Source organism: Podarcis melisellensis, assembly GCF_964234715.1.
Source record: "Podarcis melisellensis genome assembly, chromosome: W".
NCBI lineage: Eukaryota > Metazoa > Chordata > Lepidosauria > Squamata > Lacertidae > Podarcis > Podarcis melisellensis.
Genome location: NC_138535.1, coordinates 26389522 through 26417424, shown reverse-complemented (window position 1 = coordinate 26417424; position 27903 = coordinate 26389522). Strand labels below are relative to the sequence as shown.

Below are 27903 nucleotides of genomic sequence, written 5' to 3'. Positions count from 1 at the left end.
ATGAAAATGATATACAGGTGGTACATAACACCAGTCAAGCTTGCAAAAATCTATCATTTGCCCGATAATAAATGTTGGAAATGTAAAGAGATTGAAGGTACATTCTTTCACCTTTGGTGGACGTGCCCAAGGATTAAGACCTTCTGGGAGATGATCTATAATGAAATGAAAAAGGTACTTAAATATACCTTTCAGAAGAAACCAGAGGCCTTTCTCCTGGGCATGGTCGGCCAATTGGTGCCAAAGAAGGATAGAACTTTATTATGTATGCAACAACAGCAGCAAGAATACTCATCGCAAAATACTGGAAGACACAAGATTTACCCACCCGGGAAGAATGGCAGATGAAAGTGATGGACTATATGGAACTGGCGGAGATGACTGGCAGAATCCGAGACCAAGGTGAAGAGTTGGTGGAAGAAGATTGGAAAAAAATTAAAATTTATTTACAGAAACATTGTAAGATCCAGGAATGTTAGAAGGATGTTGGAATGAAGTAATGTGGTTTTAGCAGAAACGATATAAAAGATTAGGTAAAAATTGATTTTTTAATTGGTGAAATGAGAATGTAAAATTATAGTACACTAAGATAAATTATTAGGATAAAAACCAAGCTGGAAAGGATTTGCTGAAATATTTAATTGAACTAGAATACAAAAAAGGGAGGTGTGAGGAGGTCAGGGAAACAAGTAAATGAAAGACAAGACATGGAAAGAAGGAAATGTTTTTAATTGTTTTTATTTTGCTGTATTTTGTATTTTGTGCTCTCTTTTTATTTTTTTTATTCCTTTTCTTTTCTCATTTTTGTAACTTTTTTGAAACTTTAATAAATATTATTTAAAATATATATATATAGCAAGGCCACTGGACCCAAGAAGCCAGTATAATATTCATCTCCTCTTTTTGTGTCTCAATCAAAGCTGAGTTTTCCCTTTTCTTGTCAGGGAGAGATCTGTCGCCGCCTGGAGATTCGGAGGAAAGAGAGAGGGGAAATTCTGGCCTATCAAGCAGACCTGGACAAGGAAAGCAAAGACCTCCTTGGAAGTGTCCCTCTTGTTACTAGTGAGGGAACAAGCACTTCAAGAAGCAAGTCCGGACTGACTTCTCATTTCAACTTCTCCCCATTTCTCCTTTTCCCATATCGGTTTGCTATTTATTTATTATTCTGAAAATGAATCAAATGCTAGGGTGGCTACCCGCCTCCGGCAATGGCGGAGCTCCTCCGATCAGGAGGAACTTGCTCCATGGAAAGCAGGGTCTGACCACCACGGCGAAGGCGGAGACCCACTGAAATCACAAGCGGGAGAAGCTTGTGAACCTGGGATTCGGCTGGCACCCTTTGCGCCTCCCCTACTCGCGGGGAAACCCTGTTTTGGGGATCCAGAGTGACGTGGGGTGAGTGGCGCGGTGCTTCGAATTGACTGCTTCTTTCACGGAGTGAAGCCGCATTGCTGTTGCCGGAGAGCGCTGACTTTTTCCTGTGGACAATTGGACTTTAAACAACTACCCGTGAGTAGAACGGAAAATTGGATCTTTAAATACCTTAATTTGGCACCAAAGCGGGAAGGTCTTAAACAGGAAGTCCGCCTTCCGCTTTTGTAAATACATTGAAGCAAAGACGGTACAAGCTAAAGTCTTTGAAAGCTTTTGGCAAAGGATTAAATTTCCATCGGTTAAAATTACAAAACCCCCCTTGGAAGCAGGAGAAGAGGGGGGAAATTTTGGACCTAGCGAGCCTGCAGGAGAGAGTGAAAAATCAAATTACCACTGCTCTGAACCTGGAAAGAAAAGAGTTCATTAACTGCGAACAGACCATATTTGACAGCTAGCTAAATAAGAGAAAGATACTGTTTCCATTGCCCTCTTCTGCTCTTAAAAAGGAGGAAAAGTAACTGAAAATGGAAACTATTTTTATGGTTTGAGTTGTGTTTGAAAGGATTGATACAAGTGGAGACTGTTTCCCTCTAGAGGGAGCTTTTGAAACTGTTACAGGAGTGTAACTGGGGAATCGCCAGCTGCAAGATAAGGAATTGTGAGAACCAGAGATTGACCTTGGACCATTTTAAAATGTTGACAGGAGAAGCCATAGTGACTGTATTATGTAAGATAAGCTATTCGCTGGAACAGCTTCATAAGAAGACGGATGACATGACTTTTAAAATTGATAACTTGGAACAGAAAGTGATTAATTTGAGACAAAAAGTGAGCATCAACACAGAAGTAATTCAGGACTTGGTACAGGAATCTACTTGGGCAGGACAAATTGTGGAGGAGAAGGAGAAAGCTGTTGTTGTTGAACCTAAAGTAATACAAGCGGGATCCTTAGTCTTACGGAAGCAAATTGAGGACTACAAATTGAGGCCTTTTATGATTGAATCTAGAAGAAGTCAGATTTTGAGGATCGGATCCCGGCTTGGACTGAAGAAGGAAAGTTGGAAAGATCCCTCTATGCAGGGATTAACTGACATGGACTTGGGTCTGGAGGAGATTGAAGTTCTGGGGGCCTTTGGATTTGGAGGAATCCTGAAACATGTTCTGAAACACTTTATGGATCTTAGCTTCAAATATGGAAATTTGGCTGACCTGTCCAGAAGGAATAAAAGTATTGTTAGGTTGGAGTTTTCCCGAGATTTGCTCTTTAGCATTAAAGAATATGAAGAAGACCTGCAGAAGGGACCTGGAAAAGAGTTAAGAGCCTCGGACATAAGATCTCCAGGTTGATGGACTATATGGAATTGACGGAAAGGACTGGCAGAATCCGGAACCAGGGAGAGGAGATGGTGAAAGAAGATTAGAAATATTGTAAAATTAATGAGTGATAGAAAAATGGTGGAATGATATTTTATGGCCTTAGCAGAAATGTTATAAAGAGTTAAGCATATATAAGTATTTTAGTTTTAATGGAAAATAAGGTTAAAAAATATGTTATTTATAATATGATAGAAAATAGAGAAAGATGGAAAGGATTTGCTGAAACAATTAATAGAAGTGGAATACAAAAAGGGAGGTGAGAGGAGGTCGAGGAAACAAGGGAATGAAAGATAGAGTATGGAAAAGGTGTGGTGTATGTTTTTAAATTGTTTTTGTTTTGTTTTATTTAGGGTTAGGGTTAGGGATTCGGTTTTGTTTAGTTTAGTTTAATGTGTTTAGTTTAACGGGTTTAGGTTGTGTTTTGTATTGTCTATATATTGTATTGTTTTTTTCTCCTTTGTTTTTTCTCTTTTGTCTTTTTTTTCTTTTCTTTTCCTTTTTTGTAATCTTTAAAAGTAATAAATATTTTTTTTAAAAAAAACAAATGCTAGGGTGGCTACCTTCTCGTATAAATATGTTGATACGTGCTTTACCCTCATAAATTCATTTTTTGTGAACATTACCTGGCTGGGTCAACCTTGAGAAATTCAGAGGTGTGAATTTCAAAAGAATGCTGTTTTGGTCTCCATATTTTCCCAAGAATGGTGAATTAGGTAAGTTCACCTTTGAATGCAGCTAAATGGAGTTTATTTCCCATTGTTGTTTATTATGTGAAAAGCAGTCAAGGAGAAGCCTGAGGACTTGTGAGCTGAGAGGGTGGAAGCAGTTCAATTCAAATCCCAATCCTAATTGTGAGTGGAGAGGCTGAAGACTGTGGAGAAGTTGAGACAACTGCGCCAGTTCCTGGAAGAAGAAGAAGAAGAAGAAGAAGAAGAAGAAGAAGAAGAAGAAGAAGAAGAAGAAGAAGAGCGTCTGCTGAATCACGTGGAAGAGGTGAAGAAGGAGATTGCAGGGAGAAGGGATGAGCAGCTGGCCAGACTCTGCAGGAAACTCTCCTCTCTTGAGAGGATCAGGTGCGCAGGACCAGGTGCGCAGCCTGGGAGTCATTTTGGACTCACAGCTGTCCATGGAGGCACAGGTTAATTCTGTGCCCAGGGCAGCTGTCTACCAGCTCCACCTGGTACGCAGGCTAAGACCCTCCCTGCCCGCGGACTGTCTCATCAGAGTGGTGCATGCTCTAGTTATCTCCCGCTTGGACTACTGCAACGCGCTCTACGTGGGGCTACCTTTGAAGGTGACCCGGAAACTGCAATTAATCCAGAATGCGGCAGCTAGACTGGTGACTGGGAGTGGCCGCCGGGACCACATAACACCGGTTCTGTGAGATCTGCATTGGCTCCCAGTACGTTTCTGAGCACAATTCAAAGTGTTGGTGCTGACCTTTAAAGCCCTAAACGGCCTCAGTCCTGTATACCTGAAGGAGCGTCTCCACCCCCATCGTTCAGCCCGGACACTGAGATCCAGCGCCGAGGGTCTTCTGGCGGTTCCCTCATTGTGAGAAGTAAGGTTACAGGGAACCAGGCAGAGGGCCTTCTCGGTAGTGGCACCTGCCCTGTGGAACGCCCTCCCAGCAGATGTCAAACCAATAAACAACTATTTTACTTTTAAAAGACAACTGAAGGCAGCCCTCTTTAGGGATCCCGGGTTCAGCCCCAGATCTCTGGAGCGGAAAGGCTCTTGGGCGTGAATATGAAAGGCAGCACCTGTCAGAATAGGTCATACTGAGCCAGTACAAAACAAAAAAAAATCCTTCCAGTAGCACCTTAAAGACCAACTAAGTTAGTTCTTGGTATGAGCTTTCGTGTGCATGCACACTTCTTCAGATACCTTGCTGAAGAAGTGTGCATGCACACGAAAGCTCATACCAAGAACTAACTTAGTTGGTCTTTAAGGTGCTACTGGAAGGAATTTTTTTGTTTTGACTATGGCAGACCAACACAGCTACCTATCTGTAACTGAGCCAGTACAGATGAACATGACTATTGGTTCGCTTCCTCGGCATCCCAGAACTGTGAAGGTTGCCTCAACTGTTGAGCAACACAGCTAAGGAAGAAGGAGTGGAGTGTCTCTGGGGGGAGCATAGCTCCCATTCCCTTCCAAACACACAGACAGGACAGTGTGGTGGCACCCAGGGAATAGTTGCAGCAGCCGGATGGCTGGCTGAAACACACACCATTGCACTCTTTTTGAATGGGATTCAATCTGAATCAGCCAGTTAGTGAACTTGGTGCTCCTGTGCAACAAACCCACTACAAAACTGCTCTTCCCCGCACACTTCCAGGTCCCTCCAGCTGGGCTTTTGGAGTGTGAAGGGTTTTTCTCACTCCAGAGCAGTTTGTGTTTAAGCTGAAGGTCACCAGGAAAGCAAGGGAGACTTAAAAAAATTGTTAATATAATAAGGTTTTAATAACTCTAATAATGACTAACTGTGGAAATGACTGGAAAAAGAAAAAAAAAAAACGGAAAATCAAGGCTTTCGACTCTTAGTTTCCTGGAAGAAGATGAAAAGACTCCCCTGGACTAGAAGAGACATCTCATTAACAACTGGAGAAATGCCAAAGAACTTTGGATATCTGCTTGGGAAGTTTCTGATGCAGTATTAATTTAACAAGGAGCCAGGAGTGAAACCGAAAGTAGACTGACCAGCTAGCTGAATCCAATTATATTGCTATGGGGTGGGGGGAAGCCTCTAACATTTTACTTTTTGATACTTGTACTTCCAGGGTGAATTGAATGGTTGGGGGTGGGGTGGAGGAGAGGCAGAAAGAAGAGCTAACTTGTCCCTGGCTGGGGGCGCAATCTGGACAGTTCTGCCGGGGCGCAAGATCACCTAACTACTGCTCTGCGCCTCTGGAGCAGGGGTGGATGGTGCTCATTGGGACTGGGAGGGTGGAAGGCAAGGAGGCCAACAGTAGGTGGCGCCAGAGCCAAGGAGTGGCAGAGCAAATGTGTTCTGTATCTGAGATGGAGTGGGAAGGGGCTGGCGGCCACCGCAGCCATCCCCTGTCTGCCCTCATGGAGCGGCCAGAATCCACTGGACAAATGCTCATCTTGCCAGAGTCTGGGTCTTCTGCTGTTGCTCTCTCAGAAACCGTGCCCAGGTGGGATGCTTCGTTTTTCGTAGCTGCTTCATCCCCGAGGAAGTTGGAGGTGATGCAACTCCTGCATCTCTGACGTGGGAAGTTTGGGAGGTATTTCAAATTCCCCCCTTCTCCCTTGGCTCCCTGGAAAGAAGGCATCTTTACATTTTGAGCGCATTTCACAGGCCAGGAGCCCTTCCCAGCCCAAAGGCGTTCCCCTGAGATTCAGCTTCCGGGCTATGGCTAACCAGGTTAGGAGCAGGAATATTGGGAGCGGGAAGGAACTGATGTCATCTGCCAGAGCAGCTGGCTAATTGAAGGGAATGAGGTGATAACAAGGCTTTCAAATCTGAACTCTTGTTTGCGGCTGATTAGGAAAGAGGGAGGTGGAGAACAAGGGCAATCGGAAGCAGACTCTGGGTAGCTGGTTCCTTCTCTTTGTTCGGGTTCCTACGTCACACCTGCAGTTTAAATGGCAACACTCCTTTGCAAGATTGGCCGCCTTTTTAATTCTTTGTTATGGAAAATCAATAAAATGATAAGTTGCCCCTGCCAAAGGGTTGCATGACATCTGGCTGAAGACTTTTGGTGCTAAACGCTGAAGCTATGCTGGGGTGTGTGGGTGTGGGTGTGTCCATCCGTCCATGTGGCCGCTGTGTATTCAACATTCCACCCCCTCCAAAGCATCCTAAGAACCTTACTTTTCCTTTCACAGTGCTACGATTCCCAGCACCCTTAACAAACCATTGTTCCCAGGACGTTTTGGGTGTGGGTGGGAGGAGATGTGCTTTACGTGTGCGGTGTGCAGGCATCTCCCAGCACATCTGTGTGGGGATTCAAGACTGACTCTTATGCTTTTCTTCCTTAGACCAGCTTGACGTTGAACAAGAGGTTCTCTGGGTTGAGGAACACACGCCATTTCACAGCGAAGCAGAACACGGGCCGAATGGTCACTCTGCCATTGCATTTGGTGAAATCAGACTGGCTTTGCAAAGGAGCTTGCCCCTGAAGCCAGTTGGTTGCCTGCCTCTGGCTGGCTGGCGGCCTGGCATCACCAAAACACAAAGAGACAGCCCCATGCAACCTCACACCCAAAGATTTCTGCCCATGCTTCAGACATGCAGCCCTAAGAGCAGCTCTGACTCCCACTCTAGGCCCCTCTGCCCCAGTCTTCCTCCTGATGTAGGCTACAGGATCTGGGAAGTCTGATCCAGCTTTGAGGTGTGGTTCCATATGGCCGTTAGTACTGTTGTGTTTTTGCCAGAGAGCCACGTGGTAAGGAAGATCTCCAAGCACGCTTCCTAGGGGGTCCTCTTTAATCCTCAGATGGGCCCACAAAGGCATGATCCAGCACCCTCATGCCACAGCTGCCTCTGGAGTGACCCTCCCTCCGGTAAGAGGTGTGCCTCACAGCTGAGTGCCTGGTTGTTTGTGTAGGGCGGGGGCAGGGAATCTTGTGGGCTCCCAGATATTGCCAGATCCAATGGCCTTCTGCCTCAGGCAGCATGGCTGACGGTCAGGGGTGATGGAATCCAACAACATCTAGAGGGCCACACAATTCCCCACCCCTGGTCTAGTGAATTTGAGGTTCTTGGTTTCTCTCCCTCTGCCCCCTTTTGCCTGGAAAAGCACTTTGGCAGATTCCTTTGGAGGATTTGGGTGTGACAAGCTGTAGCAGCGCACTGAATAAAACAACTCTGAGAAGCTGAAACACCGGGCTGTTTTCTTTTCTAATAAAAATATTCACTGTGCAGTTCACAGGCACAAAACACAATGTTGATATTGTCCAGGAAATGGGTTTTCAGTTGGAGGGCATGGGTTGTGTGAGAGCATATTGTGCGGGATAACCAGTCTCATATAACCAACATGCTTCAGTCTAATTAGTGCATGAAGGGGTTAACACCATAGAGTAAGCTGTCCTGCCATCTTAGCCATGTCTCTTCCCCTTACCTTGGGAGTGAGTTCTGATCTATTCTGGTATTCACTTCTTCAGCGTTTAATTTTATGAAATAAATAAATAATTTTAAATAAATAAATAAATAAATAAATAAATAAATAAATAAATAGGAAGATGTAAAACCACAACCTCCGAAATCAAAGCTACTGTCCCGCCAGACGGATGTTTTTGCCTGGAGGGGGGCCGTATTCTGCAATGTGCTATCGATGCAATAATAGTGCAGCTTTCTAATGGACTGTCCACGCAAACATCATTCTGCTTTCTCAGTTGCTCTGCAATGCTTCACCAGTGTTACCACATCATGGCCCCCTGGGGATCTTGCCAGCTCTTCAGCCCTGACTGGCCGAAGATGCCCATCTCTCATCCATGCAGCTCCACAGCGTGCCTGGATGATGACTCAGATGGAGCTGGACACACCATTCCTGAAGGATGCAATAATCTTGCAATTGTGGTGGACCAACTACATGCCAACAGGATGTCGGACTGAATGGGCCTTGGCCTGAGCCAGCAAGGCTCTTCAAATGCGCTTATGTTCCCCTGACTTTGGGGACGCCTTGCAGGAGTCTCACCCGTCTCATGGCTATTCTTCTAGTGTGGACCAGTTCGACAAGCTCTCCCCCGAAAGCAGGTGCACCATCCAGAACATGCTGGCGCTGTACCTGAAGAAGAAAGCGAACACAGACCAGGAGGCAGGGACTTCTAGGGGAAGCGAGGCCTTCATGCGGGAAGCCTTGACTCCTCACGTGCTCCCCGGGATCAGCTTCGACCCCACCACCCAGTCTTCTGCTGGTGTCACTCTTCCACCTGGCCCAGAACAGGAGGCTCCTTCCCAACATGCAGAATGCCTTGCACGTGATCGATGGGCCTGTGCTCACTGTGACATAGGCAGGGCCGGATTTATGTATAGGCTAAGTAGGCAGAAGCCATGGGCCTCTAGATCTAGGGGGCCTCGCTAGCCTGCCTGCTCCCCAGCGCCGCAGACAGTCTTCCCTCTCCCCAAATTGCAAACCCAAGACTTCATGCAGGGCATTTCTCCCCCATTTCAATGACATTTTGCTTCAAAAGGAAAGGTGGACTTGGAGAAGGCAAGCAAAATGCGAGGGAGATAGTGAAAGATACAGGAAATTGAATGCAGATTTCCAAAAAATAGCAAGGAGAGACAGGAGGGCCTTCTTAAACGAGCAATGCAAAGAAATAGAGGAAAACAACAGAATGGGAAGAACCAGAGATCTGTTCAAGAAAACTGGAGCTATGAAAGGAACATTTCATACAAAGAGTACCATAATAAAGGACAAAGGTGGAAAGACCCTCACAGAAGCAGAAGACGTCAAGAAGAGGTGGCAAGAATACACAGAGGAATTATACCAGAAAGATATGGATGTCTCATACACCCCAGGTAGTGTGGTTGCTGACCTTGAGCCTGACATCCTGGAGAGCAAAGTCAAATGGGCCTTAGAAAGCACTGCTAATAACAAGGCCAGTGGAAGTGATGGTATTCCAGCTGAACTATTAAATTTTGTTAAAGATGATGCTGTTAAGGTGCTACACGCAATATGCCAGCAAGTTTGGAAAACTCAGCAGTGGCCAGAGGATTGGAGAAGACCAGTCTACCTCCTTTAGAGGAAAAGGCCTTGAGGGGAGGACCTCTTGCCTCCACAATCCTTCCTAAACATGCATAAGCTGAGAGGCAATTGTCCGGCAAATGTGGTGCTGTGGGGAGGCAGGAACATTTTCCTGCAGTTAAGTATTTTCTAAGTTCCTTTCCCGAAACTTCCCCAAACGGTTCTGAAGCCTGTTACAGGAAAGTCCGAGGGCTCTCTTGGACAAATGAAGACACCGACCAGAGCAATTCAGAGCAAAACAGCAGCCAGTAGGCTCGGTCTTTATTCAAGAAAAGACTGTCGCGACAGGACTCCCACCGCCCACGAGGTGAAGCAAGATGGAAGCCCCGAACAAAGGGAGACCCTAACTTTTATTAGTTGCTAATCCCCTATGCTACACCCCCAGAATTACATCACATTTACATCATGATTACATTAATATTAGGAGGAGTCGAGGAGGGGCTACACAGGTAATCTGAGTGACCTGACACCTGGTCGGAGCCTCCTCTCCCCTCCCCATATGAGTTATTTACAAGAACAAAAGAGAAGGGCGAAGTTTCCTGCCCCCTGAGGGGAATCCGGTCAGAGTCCTTTTGTGCGAGTCCGCATGGAATACACTAAAGGGTGCAGTTTATTGTGTCCTTGATAGCCTTCTGTCTGAGCCCATCATGATGGCTATCAAGGTAGTCACGTCCGCTGAGAAGGGCCGCTGACTACGTGACCGCTCGGTCAAGGGATTATGGCTGCCCCACATCAGGTCACCCCCCTTTGATAGTCCTTGTAATATGTAGCAAAATAAAAGTGGTCCGGTGAAAATCCGATGTACGGCTGATTTTTGGTGAATTTATAAAGAATATTGTCCTTGAAGTTCAAAGTACTTTCGCCTTTCGGAAGTTACTTGCTACATTTTGATTACATCAGTCACGGTCAATTAAACTCGGAAACATTGTATCGAGAGCTGTCAAAAGGTGAGGAAAAGGCGCTTGCAGCCTGCAGTACCAGCGTGGCCGCCGCAAGGGGCGCTGTTCGGCAATGTTGATTGGCTGAGGCGGCCGCCGTTTGACCTAAAGTTCAGGCGGCCGGTCTACTCACAATAAAGATAGGGCGATGCGGAGCGCTGTAGAGAAGAGCTGTCAGACTAGCGCTTCCTTATTTACGGAAGGCTGTTAAGAGATGGCCCTCTAAAGGGACATCTCTGGGGTCAGGGAGGGGAGCTGCGTGCATGTGTGAGTGTGGTGCTTGTGCGTTACACGTGTTAATGGAGGGGGGGGGGTGATTTCCGGCGACAAGCCTCTCTAACCTCAGAAGTCTTTTCCTCTCTCGGGAATTCTGGGATTCGAGGATAACTTCATGGAGAAGGAAAGAAACCTGCAGAATCAGCAAATGGGGAGCCTCCACCCCCACCGCTGCCACCAAGCAGGCTGTAAGTTGCCTTAGAGGTGTACTGTGCCCTCCCGCCTCCTTGCTTTGAAGGACTACTTGAGTTGTGTTCTCATCTCCCTGAGGCGTATCCGTGACAAGGAGAGCATGAGCAAGAAGCAACCCCAATGACCCACACTATGCGCCAGCTCTTTGTGCCTTCCACACATCCGCAGTCCGGACAGAGAGAGGGACTCATCCAGCACGTCCTCGCCAAGAGAGAGAAGGAATATGTCAACACCCAGAATTTCAGCTCAGATCATGCCAAAGTGCAAAGACCAGTGGAACCACCACAGCATAAGAGGCCTGAGAGAGGCTTCCGGGACACGGCTGCTGCTGCTGCTGCTTGCGTGAGTGTTGGGAGGACCGCTCCCTCTCCTGCCAACTCCATCCGGCCTAGGGGGCGGGGCCTGCACTACCACTACAGTTTAGAGCAGCTACCAGCAGCAATGGACACAATGGTTTTAAATGTTTTAATCGCTTTTAATTTGCAGCACTTTAAATGGTGGTTGTTTTTTTTATATAATATTATATTATTTCATTACTTTATTTTTGCTTGGGGTGGGATAAGCATTTAGTCAGGGCTATTGTTTCTTGCTTTGTTTTGTTTTGTTTTGTTCTGTTTTGTTTTATTATTATTATTATTCTGTTAAATTATTATATAGTTTGTATTTTGCCTTTTAAGGGGAAGGGTCATGGCTGCCTGGGAGTGGGCCTCAGCCAATAGATTGGGTGGGGCAGGTTCCACAGGGGGAGATGTATTGGGACACCCGATCTCAGTGATCACGGGCAGGAGGAGGAATTATGCTAAGACCAGACCATGTCATTACCGAGGAGGCAGGTTTAGTCGTTGTTTGAGGACTATCCCTGCCTCCAGGTCTGGTCCTGACCGGAAGGATACAGTAATCAGCAAGGGAAACCCACATGACCTGAAGGTGTTGCTGTGCAATGCCAGGTCAATGATGAATAAAACCACTGCCATCCACGACCTGATTGTGGATGGAGGATTTGATCTGGCATGTGTGACAGAGACCTGGTTGGATGAAGCAGATGGGCCTGTCCTTGCCGCTGCTTGCCCACCAGGTTTCTCTTACGCACAGCAACCCAGGTCATGTGGGCGGGGGGGGGGGGGGGGTTGCAGTGATTTTTAGGAAGTCATTAGTCTGCACCAGGCGTCCTATTGGGAAGACCCAGTTTTCTGAGTGCATGTTCTGGAAGTTGGGCAATAGGGGCAGTACAGGATTCCTACTGGTGTACCGACCTCCCCGCTGCACCAAGGATTCCCTGCCCGAGCTGCTTCAGGTCGTGGCGGATATGCTCCTGGAGACACCTAGCTTGGTTGTCCTGGGGGATTTTAACATCCATGCCGACACGACCTTACAAGGGGCCGCTTGGGACTTCGTGGAAAGCATGGCCTCCATGGGGCTGTCCCTGAATAAGTCTGGCCCAACTCATAGCCACGGACATGCCTTAGACTTGGTGTTTACCTCTACGGATGTTGGTGATCTGACATTAACTAAAAGCGAAACAAAAGAAGTGCCATGGTCAGATCACTTCCTGGTGCAACTGGACTTCTCCGCAACCCTTCCCCTACGCAGGGAGGTGGGACCGATTCGGATGGTCCGCCCCCGCCACTTAAGGGATCCAATTGGCTTCCAGAGAGTGGTAGGGGATGCTTTATCCCAAGTTGATGGCCTTTCAGCTGATTCCCTGGTGGCACGCTGGAATGCGGAGTTAACCAGGGCTATTGACTGTCTGGCTCCGAAGCACCCTCTCCGATTGCATGGAGCCCGGACAGCCCCGTGGTTTTCCCCGGAGCTGAGGGTGATGAAACAATCGTTGAGACGGCTAGAGCGCCGGTGGCGGAAAACTCATTCTGAATCAGACCGGACACGGGTTAGAGCTCAACGTCGAGCCTACCAAGTGGCAATGGCGACGGCGAAGAGGGCCTTCTTCGCCGCCTCCATTGCATCTGCAGAAAACAGCAGCAGGAGACTTTTTCAGGTGGTTCGCAATCTATCAGAACCACCTGTACCACCGGGGCCTGGTAGGGACCCCAAGACCTCCTGCAATGCTTTTGCAAAGTTTTTTGCGAATAAAATCGCTCAGATTCAGAAGGAGCTAGACTCCACCGTGGGAGCAGGGCCAGGGCGGGAGAGTGCTAGAGTTCTGTCTGGTCCTGTTACATGGGATCAATTCCAATCTGTTACCTCCGAGGATGTGGACAGGCTGCTTGGACGAGTGAAACCGACCACCTGTCTCCCTGATCCTTGCCCATCCTGGCTGATAAAAGCGAGCCGGGAAGGGCTGGGCGATGGGCTCTGCGGGGTGGTGAATGGCCAACTATCGCCCAGTCTCAAATCTGCCATTCTTGGGCAAGGTGATTGAGCGGGTGGTTGCTGAACAACTCCAAGCACGCCTGGAGGAAACGGACCATTTGGATCCCTTCCAATCGGGATTCAGGCCTCACCATGGGACTGAAACTGCCTTGGTCGCGCTGGTTGATGATCTCCGGCGGGCTAGGGACAAAGGTGAGAGCTGTTTCCTAGTTCTGCTGGATCTCTCAGCGGCCTTTGACACCATCGACCATAACATCCTTCTGGACCGTCTAGAGGGGCTGGGAGCTGGGGGCACTGTCATACCGTGGTTCCGCTCCTTCCTCCTGGGCCGTGTTCAGAAGGTGGTGGTGGGGGGTGAGTGTTCAGACCCCTGGGCTCTCACTTGTGGGGTGCCTCAGGGTTCTGTCCTCTCCCCCATGCTTTTTAATATCTATATGAAGCCGCTGGGAGAGATCATCAGGGGGTTTGGACTGGGTGTTCATCAGTATGCAGATGACACCCAGCTCTACCTCTCCTTTAAATCAGAACCAGTGAAGGCGGTGAAGGTCCTGTGTGAGTGCCTGGAGGCGGTTGGAGGTTGGATGGCGGCTAACAGATTGAGGTTGAATCCTGACAAGACAGAAGTACTGTTTTGGGGGGACAGGAGGCGGGCAGGTGTGGAGGATTCCCTGGTCCTGAATGGGGTAACTGTGCCCCTGAAGGACCAGGTGCGAAGCCTGGGAGTCATTTTGGACTCACAGCTGTCCATGGAGGCGCAGATTAACTCTGTGTCCAGGGCAGCTGTCTACCAGCTCCAACTGGTACGCAGGCTAAGACCCTCCCTGCCCGCGGACTGTCTCATCAGAGTGGTGCATGCTCTAGTTATCTCCCGCTTGGACTACTGCAACGCGCTCTACGTGGGGCTACCTTTGAAGGTGACCCGGAAACTGCAATTAATCCAGAATGCGGCAGCTAGACTGGTGACTGGGAGTGGCCACCGGGACCACATAACACCGATTCTGAGAGATCTGCATTGGCTCCCAGTACGTTTCCGAGCACGATTCAAAGTGTTGGTGCTGACCTTTAAAGCCCTAAACGGCCTCGGTCCTGTATACCTGAAGGAGCGTCTCCACCCCCATCGTTCAGCCCGGACACTGAGATCCAGCGCCGAGGGCCTTCTGGCGGTTCCCTCATTGCGAGAAGTGAGGCTACAGGGAACCAGACAGAGGGCCTTCTCGGTAGTGGCGCCCGCCCTGTGGAACGCCCTCCCATCAGATGTCAAAGAGATAAAGAATTACCTGACGTTCAGAAGACATCTTAAGGCAGCCCTGTTCAGGGAAGTTTTTAATATGTAATGCTGTACTGTTTTTAACACTGATTGGGAGCCGCCCAGAGTGGCTGGGGAAACTCAGCCAGATGGGCGGGGTATAAATAATAAATTATTATTATTATTATTATTATTATTATTATTATTATTATTATTATTATTATAACCTGTATCAGAGTTGGGGCTGGAGAAAGCGACATCTACATGACAGCTTTATTGTTGGGTGCCAGGCAAAGTCTGTCCTGTTCACTCAGGCCACATGGGTGGGTAATTGAAAGTATTAGTTGTGGTGGGCAATTTCCCTTGGTGCCACATACTGAACCGTGGCTTCATATTATGAGCAGGACGGCAGCCTCTCCTCCAGGTTTGCACACCTCTCCCCCACCCCAAGCCTATTGGGAAGCTTCCACTTGGATTTTAAATTAACCACAGTTTGGTGTGTCCAGATCCTAAGGTGGTTCATTTGACCAGCTTTGTAAACCCACGATTGGAAATGGGCTTGTTTCAAGGAGCCATGGTTCAAATGAAGCGGTTTGTGCAGCTTCAGACATTGTGACAAGATGCAGTTAATCCAAAACTGAAGCAAAACCTTTGGAACTCCTCCTAAAAGCTGTGCTGGAGGAAAGGGAGGTGTGACACCCCCCCCCCCAACACTTGGTGTGGGTCATCCTTATAATGCTAAGCTTACTACTTCAAACAAAGTTTTTGAGTTTTTGCTTTGGTTATTTCCTCGTACTGTTAGTAGTAAGGTAAAGTTAAAGGGACCCCTGACCATTAGGTCCAGTCGTGACCGACTCTGGGGTTGCGGCGCTCATCTCGCTTTACTGGCCGAGGGAGCTGGTGTGCAGCTTCTGGGTCATGTGGCCAGCAGGACTAAGCCGCTTCTGGTGAACCAGAGCAGCACACGGAAATGCCGTTTACCTTCCCGCCGGAGCGGCACCTATTGATCTACTTGCACTTGGACGTGCTTTTGAACTGCTAGGTTGGCAGGAGCAGGGACCGAGCAACGGGAGCTCACCCCGTCACGGAGATTCGAACCGCCGGCCTTCTGATCTGCAAGTGCTAGGCTCTGTGGTTTAACCCACAGCGCCACCCGTGTCCCACTGTTAGTAGTACCCAGTGGCCATTTGTTTTTCATGTCTCCTTTTATGATATGTTTATCAGTATGTGGTTAGCAGCTTCAGATGCTACTGTTTTACAGAGGCTGTTTAGCTTGCTCTTTTTACCCCTTTACTAGACAGGCTGTATTTCTGTGCTGTTTTCAGAGTCGGGAATGCCCATTCCTTCATGGCCAGCATGGAAACACAGAAGGCTAGCCTTTTAGGAGGTTTGCAAAGAGGACAAGGGTGTTACGGGGTAATCTTCTAGCAAACAAGCTTGGCACAACAGATCTGAGAGGTGGTTTTCTGCTCCCGGAAAGCCAGCCTGGAAACCAGGTTGCCAGGTGAAGGAAGAATGGAGAGATCAACCAACTCACTTGCCTTCAAAGAATTTCTGGTTGCCTGTGGCTACTGGGATAGTGCTTAGATATCAGGCTGGCTGACACATCTTAAAAAATACAAGGGAAAAGCTTTTTTTCTTTCATTAGCAAAGCTCCTTTGGGGCCCCGAATAGCTAAGCTGAGGAAGAAGTGGCTGGTATTACTTGTTTGTTCTTGGTCCTGATCTTGCCTGCCCTTGCACACTCCTGTTGTCTTTGCATATTTGACCAGCACGTCTGTTCCGATTGGAGTCCTATTCCTGCACTTCCACATCCTTCTCTTTGGCACTTGGGCATTCGGTTCCAGGAGCTGGACCTGAGCACAGAGGCTTTCTTCTACTTGGACTCGACAAAGGAGCAAGAGTGGCTGACAGCTGTGGAAAAGGCTTTGCGTTCCAAATCCAAGTACAAGAAAGTAAGTCCAACCCCACCCATTTCTTCAGCAGCCAGACAGCTGTCAGGAGCTGGAGTGAGGAGGAGGAGGAGGAGGAGGAGGTCAGCAAGAAAAAACACCTGGTGTCAGTGGTGTTTTATTCAAAAGAAGCCCACATTCTTTATTCAAAGAAACCCAAACCGTGCAGGCCTCGTGATCACAGAAACCTTTCCCAACAGGTCTTGCCCCAGTGAGGTAGTTGTGAAGGCTGAAGGTTGCTACCCACCCACCACTCTCTGAAGTCTCCTCCTCCCCCTGGTCCTTCCCAAGCATCCTGAGACTCTGACACCTTGCCTGTCTTTGCTCCCTCCTCTTAATTTCTCTGTGTTCTGGGAGACCAGCAGGGAGGGGAGCTGATCGCAGCAGGATGGGGAGACCCCCTGGCTTCTTCAGCAGCCTGCCTGATCTCTGCCTCTTGACCCCCGCCTCCAGCCTCCACTTCTGCCTCGGATTCTGGGCTGCTGTTTGCCACAGAATCTTCCTGCCCTCCTGCCTCTTCAGTTTCCAACACCTCCTCTTGCTCACAGTCTGCTCCCTCTTCTCCCTCGGACGACCCCCCACCAGTTCCCTGGCTCTGAGCCTTCTTCCCTTGGGGGATCCCCAGTTGGTGCCACCTGCCACTCCTATCTGCATCCAGCCGGCCCAGGACAGCAAGCAATGAACAGAGCTGGTAGACATCCCAGTACCTTGCATCTTCTAGGTGCAGCTGGTGCTCATCTTTGTCAGGAAGGACCAGCTCAGCCGCATCAAGGAAGTGATGAGGGAGACAGTGGCCACAGGCATCATGGGGAAGATGGGGAGTAGACCCTGACAGCGGAATTCCCTACGTCGATCTTTCTGTCTGTCTGTCTGTCTGTCTGTCTGTCTGTTTTTCTAATCTCTGCCAACCAGTTCCCCCTCTTTCCTGCTTGCTCACTAACAGCCATCTTTGCTCCGCCCCTGCAGGGTAACAAGGGGTGTGTGGCCGTGAGGCTTGTCTGCAACAATACCAGCTTCTGCATGGTCAATTCCCACCTTGCTGCCCACGTGGAAGACTTCGGGCGCCGAAACCAGGATTACAAGGATATCGGTGCCCAGATGAGCTTCCTGCCCCCTGACCAGGGTCTGCCGCAGCTGACAATCATGAAACACGAGTGCGTTTCGAGGGCTTGGAGGGAGAGAGCCTTGGCTGATGTAACTTGCTGGTCTCCGCTATCTGGAGAAGCAAATTGAGTCACGTTTCTGTAACTTTCCTGCCTGTGTGTAGCTCAGGGTAGGCAGCATTTGTTGTTGTTTAGTCGTTTAGTCGTGTCCGCCTCTTCGTGACCCCCTGGACCAGAGCACGCCAGGCCCTCCTGTCTTCCACTGCCTCCCGCAGTTTGGTCAAACTCATGCTGGTAGCTTCGAGAACACTGTCCCACCATCTCGTCCTCTGTCGTCCCCTTCTCCTTGTGCCCTCCATCTTTCCCAACATCAGAGTCTTTTCTCTTTTTTAAAGAAATAATTATTAAAGTTTTACAAAAACATAAGTACAAAAATACATGAAAAAATAAAAATAAAAATACAACATACAAAAGACAAAAGACAAAAAGAAAATAAGAAAAAATAAAAACAAATCTGTTTTTTTATAACTTTAAACTCATTTGCTTGTTTCCTTGACCTCCTCTCACCTCCCCTTTTTGTATCCCCTTTACATAATCAAATCAGCAAATCCTTACCCTCATTCATTGTCTTATCTCTATATCTTAACATATTATAACTCTTTATTTCCAACCATTATCAATTCATTTTTGCATATTCTTAATAACTTTGTTGCTAATGCCACTTATTTTCAATCCAACATCATTTTAACATTCGTTAATTTTACAGTGTTTCTGCAAATAGTCTTTAAATTTCTTCCAGTCTTCTTCCACCAACTCTTCTCCCAGGTCTCGGATTCTGCCAGTCATTTCCGCCAATTCCATATAGTCCATCACCTTCATCTGCCACTCTTCCAGGGTGGGTAAATCTTGTGTCTTCCAATACTTTGCAATAAGTATTCTTGCTGCTGTTGTTGCATACATGAAAAAAGCTCTATCCTTCTTTGGCACCAATTGGCCGACTATGCCCAGGAGGAAGGCCTCTGGTTTCTTCAGGAAGGTATATTTAAATACCTTTTTCATTTCATTATAGATCATCTCCCAGAAGGCCTTAATCTTTGGGCACGTCCACCAAAGGTGAAAGAATGTACCTTCATTTTCTTTACATTTCCAACATTTATTGTCGGGCAAATGATATATTTTTGCAAGCTTGACTGGTGTCATGTACCACCTGTATATCATTTTCATAATATTCTCTCTCAATGCATTACATGCCATGCCATAAATTTCATACCGGTGGTCCACAATTGTTCCCAGTCAGCAAACATAATGTTATGACCAATGTCTTGTGCCCATTTAATCATAGCAGATTTAACCATTTCATCCTGCGTATTCCATTTTAACAGCAAGTTATACATTCTTGAAAGTATCTTAGTTTTGGGATCTAACAGTTCTGTTTCCAATTTTGATTTTTCCACCTGGAAGCCATTTTTTTTGTCCAAATTATAGGCCTCTCTTATTTGGTAATAATGAAGCCAGTCTTGCACTTTATCTTTTAATTTCTCAAAACTCTGCAATTTCAATTTGTCTCCTTCTTGTTCCAATATTTCCCAATATTGCGGCCATTTGGCCTCCATATTGAGTTTTTTCTGAGCCTTTGCTTCCATTGGTGACAACCACCTTGGGGTTTTATTTTCCAGTAAGTCTTTGTATCTTATCCAGACATTAAACAATGCTTTCCTGACAATATGGTTTTTAAATGCTTTATGTGCTTTAACCTTGTCGTACCACAAATATGCATGCCACCCAAAAACATTGTTGAAACCTTCTAAGTCCAAAATGTCTGTGTTCTCAAGAAGCAGCCAATCTCTCAACCAGCAGAATGCTGCTGATTCATAGTAAAGTTTAAGGTCTGGCAGGGCAAATCCACCTCTTTCCTTTGCGTCAGTTAGTATTTTAAATTTTATTCTGGGCTTCTTGCCCTGCCAGACAAATCTAGAAATGTCTTTCTGCCACTTCTTGAAACAGTCCATCTTGTCCAGAATTTGCAATGACTGAAACAAAAATAACATTTTTGGCAATACATTCATCCATCAGAGTCTTTTCCAGGGAGTCTTCTCTTCTCATAGAATCATAGAGTTGGAAGAGACCACAAGGGCCATCGAGTCCAACCCCCTGCCAAGCAGGAAAGACCATCAGAGCACTCCTGACATATGGTTGTCAAGCCTCTGCTTAAAGACCTCCAAAGAAGGAGACTCCACCACACTCCTTGGCAGCAAATTCCACTGTCGAACAGCTCTTACTGTCAGGAAGTTCTTCCTAATGTTTAGGTGGAATCTTCTTTCTTGTAGTTTGGATCCATTGGCCACTCATGAGGTGGCCAAAGTCTTGGAGCCTCAGCTTCAGGATCTGTCCTTCCAGTGAGCACTCAGGGCTGATTTCCTTCAGAATGGAGAGGTTTGATCTTCTTGCAGTCCTTGGGACTCTCAAGAGTCTCCTCCGGCACCAGAATTCAAAAGCATCAATTCTTCGGTGATCAGCCTTCTTTATGGCAGGCAGCATTGTGCTCTCCAAATGTTGATTGACCAAAATTCCCATAATTGCTAAGAATTGGCCTTGCTGACGGGCTCATGAGAGTTCCACTTCAGCAACACCAGGAGGGTGCAGTGTCGGCGATCCCTGCTGCTGCAGCTGCACCACTAAGGTTTCTACTAGAGCAGCCAGGAGAGAGCAACATAAACCGAGTGGCAGAGATGTATTAGATGAGATTATAGCAAATGTGGGCAACTTCTCCAGTGATCGGGGTGGGAGTTGCAGTTTGTTAAGGGCAGTAACGCGAAAGCAGAGCGGCCATTTTGCATGGAGAAGGTTCCCGGCTCAGTCACCAGTGTGTGCAGCTAGGGCTGGGCATGATCTCTGCCTGAAAGCTGCTGCCAGTCCATGTAGTCCGTCCTGAGCTTGATGGGTCAATGGTCTGCCTCAATATAAGGTCGCTTCCCATGTTCCTGTGTACTACAGCAGGGTTTGGAGGGCCACAAGCGCCCTGCCCATGAATTCAAGAACCAGGGGAAATTCTAAAAGTCTTTGCTGAAAGGACATCAAAGCAGGGGCCAGGTGAACCTCTTTGGGAGATTATTCTGAAAGGTCGGGTGCCATGACTGAAAAGGCCCTGCCATGCTTGAAAGAGCAGGAGTTCCCTGGGAAAGGGATTCTAGTCAGTGGAGAGGCAGTGCAAACATAAGTGGGCCTTCTTCTGGTACCCTTTCCCCAAACCTTGAAACACTTGAAAGGCCAAATGGGATGCTCTGAATTGGGCCTGGAAGCAGTTCAAGAGCCAGTCTAGTTCACAGAGCACTAGCCTAATATGATCATACTGCCCAATCCTAGTTATCAGTCTTACTACATATTGCAGGAAGTGGCAGCAGGCTGCCTCCCGACCCCCGACCCCCGACCCCGTGAGCTAGCCTGTAGCTGTGGTTGCTTTGCTTTTTTCCAGCATTGTCATCTGATCACTAAAAATGAGCTTCAGAGACTTCTGACCTACGACCAGGTGAGAGACATCTTTGTGTTATATGTGGTGGTTTAGGATATTGCCCTGTTTATTTCCTTTGTCTGGGATACCCCAGCCTAGGCTAGAGAAACCACTTTCAGGCAGTTAGGAGCAAAGTGTAGCTATAACATAGGATGACTGCGACTTCTACAAATGCTTTTTAAGGTTGCCGGTTTGTGCAACCTGAATTAGAAGCAAGTCCCAATTAAGTTGGAGGGTTGCCTTGGAATAAGTAGGACTGCTCTGCCGTTTCCCAGTTAGAGGGCTTTCCTAGCTCAGCACACGCTCCAGATGTTGTTGGACTCCCATCAGCCCCAGCATAGCTGCTGTCCAGCAATATCGAAAGGTCTAAGGTTTCCTGCTCTAGGTTTTGCATCTGTCTGGAAAATCTGCGTTGCTCACATGTTCTTATCAGCAGAGACTTCCATTAAGTCCAATTAAATTGCTGGTGCTTTTTGTTTTACATTTTTCTCTCCAAGGTTTGTGTGTTCATCATGTTGACGACCTTTCTCCCACTTGGCATAAGGAGCATTGGTATTTTGTGTTGAAACAGGCCTGATTGCTGCACCTTACGGTGGATTTAAACTCTGTGAGCGTAGTCGTGCCTTAGCCCTTTGAGAAGGATGCTGCAAGGAAGGCAAGGGGGGGACTTCCAACATATGCAAAACCATCATAACACATTAAAAACTTCCCTAAAGGCTGTATAGTTACTTATCTCCTTGACATCTGACGGGAGGGTGTCCCACAGGGCAGGTGCCACTACTCAGAAGGCCCTCTGCCTGGTTCCCTGTAACTTCGCTTCTCACAGTGAGGAAAAGGCCAGAAGGCCCTCGGTGCTGGACCCTGATGCCTGGGCTGAACAATGGGGATGGAGACACTCTTTCAGGGCTGAGGCCATTTAGGGCTTTAAAGGTTGGCGCCAACACTGAGAATTGTGCTCAGAAACGTCCTGGGAGCCAACGTAGGATGCAAAAGGGTGGTTTTGCAGTTGCTCTTAGTGTCGGGGGTGTATTCTGGTGGTTGTTAACAGTTTGTATGGATTATTGGTACATATAAGATTGTCTATTGGAGGTATAGCTAACCTGTGGTCTGCCGGATGTTACTGAGCTGCAGTTCCTGTTGGCTCCAGCCATCATGGCCAGTAATCAGGGATGATGGGAATTGTAGTTCTGCAGCATTGTGAGGGCCACGTGTCTGCTACTCCTGAGTTAGAGGATTTTCCTGTCGTGTGATGCAGCAAAGTAATTTAAGATGACATGGGGCAAAAATGCATAAGCATCCTGTACCTTTAAGAATTGGGTATAAGATAGGATCTCAGCAGGTATACCCCTTTTTTGCACTTGGCTAACCTACTAGTAGGGACGCGGGTGGCGCTGTGGGTTAAACCACAGAGCCTAGGGCTTGCCGATCAGAAGGTCAGCGGTTCGAATCCCCGCGACGGGGTGAGCTCCCCTTGCTCTGTCCCTGCTCCTGCCAACCTAGCAGTTTGAAAGCACGTCCAAGTGCAAGTAGATCAATAGGTACCGCTCTGGCGGGAAGGTAAACGCTGTTTTTGTGTGCTGTTCTGGTTCACCAGAAGCGGCTTAGTCATGCTGGCCACATGACCCGGAAGCTGTACGCCGGCTCCCTCGGCCAATAACGCGAGATGAGCGCCGCAACCCCAGAGTCGGTCACGACTGGACCTAATGGTCAGGGGTCCCTTTACCTTTACCTTTAACCTACTAGTACTTCACCTTGGTCTTCCAGCACAACAGTGGCTGTTAATAGACTCCATTGTCAGGCAACAGGGGGTCTTCTGCTTCTCTGCTGATAAGCGATTTCTTTTTGGCTTTAGCTAAACATTCAGCGTACCCAAAAGACAGCTTTTGCTGATTTCACAGAGGGAGAGATCAAGTTCATCCCGACGTACAAATTCGACTCTAAAACAGATCCTGCTTGATAGTTGAGCCTTTGTAAGTAAGTCCTCTCAATCATTCTTCTGCAAGGCTTGTTTGTTTTTCCTAGTCTGCTGAGATGCTAGTAGTGTCCTGCCTTTCCATCCTCCTGAGCAGGCTAGTAAAACATATATTTTAAACATGGCTTTCTGCTAAGCAAGCTGTTGGAGGAGGGCTAGAGTTGAGGGCTGGACGGACTTCCTTTCCTCTGCAGCCAGAATGGACACCAAGCCACGGAGGAAGAGAGAGATCCAGCTCTCCTTCACCTGCTCACTTTGCTTGCATGGAATTCCCGGTTGCCAAAGGCTGCTAGGCGAGTTGTGAAATGCAAGGCTGTGATATGTTGTCTTCCTCAAGCCATCCCTGCTCAAAGTCTCTGGAAATGTTTTGGCTCCTTTCCACAAGCAGCCTTTCCCCCACATTTGTCCTGATAATCAGCATCCTGTTTCATGGCGTGTTTAAGCAGAGAATCCTGTTTGTGTCAAGGAAGTCTGGGAATGAGACTTGGTGCTCTCTCAAGATGAGTCTGCCAGGGCATAAGAGCATGAGAGCAGCCCTGCTGGATCAGGCCATTGGTCCATCTGGCCCAGCATCCTGTTCTCACATTGGCCAATGAGATGCCTCTCGGGCAGCCCACAAACAGGACCTGGGTGCAACAGCACGCTCCCCTCCTCCAAGCCATACTGCTTCTCTTGGTGGAGTATGTTCTCTGGCCATTATGGCTAGTAGCCATTGAGCCTCACCATCCAGGATGTGGCATATTCTTGTGGTTCTTGACAACTGTCAGAAGCCACCTAGGCCTGCTAGTTTCATTGCTCTTGCTGTGGTAATGGGGAAATCAAAAGGACAGGCGGAACATGTAGTGACGAAGCCGGAAAACGGCAGGCTCCTTTGGGCAGCATTTCAGGTGCCAGAAAGGGTCTTTTGGATCACTGAAAAAATAGTGTCTGAACAAGAATAACGGGGCCCCTTGCTTTGGGGAAGGATCATCATTTGGTGGTGTGCCATATGCTTTGTATGCAGAGTCTCAAGTTGAAAGGCACCTCCACCTGAAAAAGGATTGGGCCACAGAGAGCTGCTGCCAGCCAGAGGAGACTTAATTAATGAATTGTGGGGTTGGAAGGGATCACGAGGGTCATCTCGTCCAATCCCTTGCAATGTAGGAATCCAAACTGGGGGAGGTCAGAAAATCATTCTGACCTGGTAGAAGGCAGCTTTTGATTTCCTGACAACTCTCTCCATGAGGCAAAATGCCTGCACACCTGCAAGGTCCGCCCCTTCAGAAGTTGGACTCCCAAGCCCCATCATCTCCAGCTCTTGACCGTGGTCAAGATCACAGGCCGTGTGTGGAGCCAAAGTTTGACTGTGTGAGCCTTGTGTGTTGCCTCAGCCAGTCCAACTGTCTCCTTGCAGTGGGAAGTGCCGTGTGCCAGCATGGTGTGAGCCAATCCTCTGGAGAGGAGGCAGCGTGAATCAGCTCAGCTACCGAAGCCACATGGAATTGAAAAGGAGCGACCACAAGCCCGCCAGCTCCCTCTTCCTCACAGGGTAACACCTGCCCTGGCCAGGGCTATCGTCTATTCAGGCTTTTTAGTTGCCTGCTATGTGGCACCTCCTCGAATCTGGGCAGGCCCTGACCAACAACCAGGCCCCTTTCCACAGAGCTCCTCCTTGGCCAATGACTTCCGGTGCAAGGAGTGGGCAGGTTTTGGCTCTGTTAAATCCCTAGGCTTCCATTCTCCACTGTTCTGAGTACACGCTGCTCCTGCAGGCATGGCAGACCACATGGGCTGAACTGTATACCTTAACCGTTGGCTCCATTCATGCAATGGAGCTTCTGTGGTACTTGGCTTGGAGCATTGGGCTTCAGCCCATTGGCTCTGGAAGTCACAGCCGCTGCCATCCTGGGGAAGCTCTCAGAGTTACAGTACTTGCCTCTTTCAGGGCTGGGAACAGGGGGTGCATCAGGCCTTTCTGCTCTTAACTCATGCCCCCCCTTTTTAGTCCATAGCCCCAACAAATGTGCTCTGCCCCCCCCCCCCCCGATAGGTGAAGGTTGTGGATGACCGACGGTACCGGAAAGTGATTGAGGATATTGTTCAGTTGATGGACAGGATGGAGAACGAATTCCTTCCCTCCCTGGAGGGAGGTAAGGACGAATAGGATCCTCTCCAACCCCTTAAAGAGGGTTTGCTGCAAAAAGACCAGGGGGGAAAGAAGGCCTTGGCCCATCTAGCTCAGTCTTGAGCGGTTCCCCAGGATTTCCGGGGGATCTCTCCCAGCCCTACCTGAAGATGCTGGGGATAGAACCTGGGACCTTTGCATGCAAGGCAGATGCCCTTCCACTGAGCGGCAGCCTCTTCCTCTTCCTCGCAGGCAAAGACTCCAGGGGTCGCCAGCGTGGTGCCCTCCAGATGCTGGACTACAACTCCCATCATCCCCAGCCAACATGGCCAGTGGCAAGTGCAGCAATATCTGGAGAGCCCCACGTGGACCTGTTGCATGTGCAGTCCCCTAAATGAGAGGCCGGGGCCAAGGACAAACTTCCCCCTGGAGCATGTTTCCTTGCCTCTGCTGAAGGCAAACACTCTCTTTCCTCCCCCCCCCCCCGTTTTGCTCTGCAGTTTCCGTTTGAGAATGTGAAGTTCCGGCAGCTGCAGAAGGAGAGGTTCCAGATCACAAACAACGGGCAGGTCACCCTCCACTTCTCCTTTATCCCCAAGCTCAGTGACAGCCAGTATTGGAAGCCATGGCTTCGCGCTGAGCCCTGCGAGGGATACTTGGAGCCCTGCGCGTCTCTCTCTGGAATCAGAGAACTGTAGAGTTGGAAAGGGACCCCAAGGCTCATCTAGGGAAGGCCTTCCTTTTCCCCTCCTCTTCCCAACCCTCCTCCCTCAAACCTTGGGAGTTTGGTAGAGCAGGGGAGGCTTAACATTTGTGGGCTGCATTGCCCCATGCTCAAGCCTCCAAGGGCCACACGTCAAAGCAGCTGAGCCCAAAGTGTAAAAGTGTGTGTGACCAGCTTTAAACAAAGACACACAGACAAATGAATTGAAGCCAAGCAATGCTGGAGGGTCCCCAAACACCTTTTGGCATCGCAGGGAACCAGTGAGAGCAGTCCGTCCAAAAATTACTTTTTTAAAAAAATAATCGTATTTTTATGTTGTGGAGGCACAAAAATATCTTGGGGAACATATAGAACTAGCCAAACCTTTAAAAACTCAATGAAATGTAAACTAAAAAAGAAAGTTACATTGGGGGCGCAAAAATCCTTTCCCTTTTGATATTCTTTTGTTAGGATCACTTTCTCTCACCCCCCAGTATCCTGTCACCATCTTCTGTGCAGCTGCTGCTTTGGAGGACTAGAGAGGAAAGTGGGGTGGGGGTGGGAACTGAGTCGCTTCTTCTCCTAATTCTTGAAGTTAAGGTTTGCCCCATACACCTGTGAGAACAGGATGCTGTACTAGATGGGCCGTTGGCCTGATCCAGCAGCCTCCTATTGTGTCCTTCTGTTCAATTCTTCACCGTCTTCACTTTTAATTTACAGACAAGGCAACTTGGCTGTGCCCAAGAGTGTATCTACCTGACCTCCTCCCGTTTTAGGTGAGACGGTGGACATTTCCCTGGATGTGTACGTCAGCAAGGAAGAGAAGATTGAGGCTATCTTTGTCCTTCACCTTGACCCTGGCAAGGACTATTTCCTCACCATCGGTGGGAGCTACCTACCAAGCTGCTTCGGGACCTCCTTGGAAGCCTTGTGCTGGATGAGGCAGCCGCTTGGCGGAGTTCCCGTCACCAGACTTATTGACCTGGTAGGGAAAGGGGTTGATTTACCTGGCAGGTTCATGTGCTGGATGTCTACCCTTCCCACTCTGCTTGCCTGCTTGGAAAACAGCTGCTCTTCCACTCAGCAATGTGGGGGCTGGGGGTCCTCCGCTGCATTCAGCTTCAGCTTCTGTAGCTCTGCATCCGCTTCCTGTGTGCTGTTCATGCCCTTTGTTTGCCTTGACTGAGTCATCCCAGGTTCTGGTCCTCCCACCTGCCCTTTCGCAGGGCCACTGAACCGTGTGCATTTCCCTGCCATCTGCCCAGATTCTGTTCAGCCAATGGGCTGTTTCTTTCTCTTCTCAGGGCCTGTGCCATTAACACCCTTGGTTGTCTGTTGCTCTTGCCTTCCTCCTCTGATCTCAGGGAGAAGACGGCTTCCTAGAAAAGGTAACAGTTGGTTTGCTATCCTCTAGATGTTCTTGTAGCGGGCTCAAAGCAGGTTTACACGGGGGTTGCGTTCCGAGGTGCCGTGCATTTAAATGAAATTGCGTATATTGGGGGCAGCATTGGAAAAGCCTGCAAACACCCTCTAAACTCCCGGAAGCCCTTTTGAAAGGCCTTTTGAAAACCAGCAGCCTCCCTGCAAAACTCCTTGCTCCAACTCTCCACAGGTCTGAAAGGTCGGTGCCAAAGCTCCTGGGAGGGAGTCGAGATGCTGTTTCCATGCCACTTTGCCGCTTTTGTGCTTTTGGGGGGGGGACATTTTTGCCCCCTCCAGTGCCCCTTCCAGCTCTGCGGCAGTGTGCATGTGCCTCGAAGGCACGTAAATGGAGTTGCCCTTGTCAACGATCAGCAGCTGCTCCATGCAGTGGCAGCTGGTCCCTTAGGGCAAACCAGGCACTACCCCACCAACCGGACTTTCCTCTCAGGTACCCACACCTGCCTGCCTTCTGACTCAAATCCAGTCCAGGTGGTGGCTCTAGCTCTCTGCTTTGGTCTCTCCCCTAGTCTCAACGTGGCCCTTGTAGAACTCGGCAGAGGAGAACGGAGACGAAACCAGAATTTGCCATCGCTGCTTGACTCTGGGTCCGCTTGCGATTGGCAGCACGGGAGGCAGAAAGCCCAGTCTCATGATGCAGGCGCCAGCCCCCTCTGGCCCCAAGAGCCA

At 48.5% G+C, this 27903-nt stretch overlaps 1 pseudogene across 1 annotated transcript in view; it reads left to right on the top strand.

Annotated features, from left to right (window-relative positions):
- Positions 1–27903, top strand: part of LOC309361278 — a 162126-nt pseudogene that overhangs the window by 131020 nt on the left and 3203 nt on the right. The window contains exons 15-26 of the transcript in view: positions 10755–10872; positions 10955–11149; positions 16225–16407; positions 17126–17225; positions 17348–17598; positions 20980–21033; positions 22868–22971; positions 24381–24515; positions 25017–25127; positions 25592–25757; positions 26571–26779; positions 27159–27182. The product of the transcript in view is annotated as an uncharacterized misc_RNA (transcript). The remainder of the gene's footprint in view (positions 1–10754; positions 10873–10954; positions 11150–16224; positions 16408–17125; positions 17226–17347; positions 17599–20979; positions 21034–22867; positions 22972–24380; positions 24516–25016; positions 25128–25591; positions 25758–26570; positions 26780–27158; positions 27183–27903) is intronic.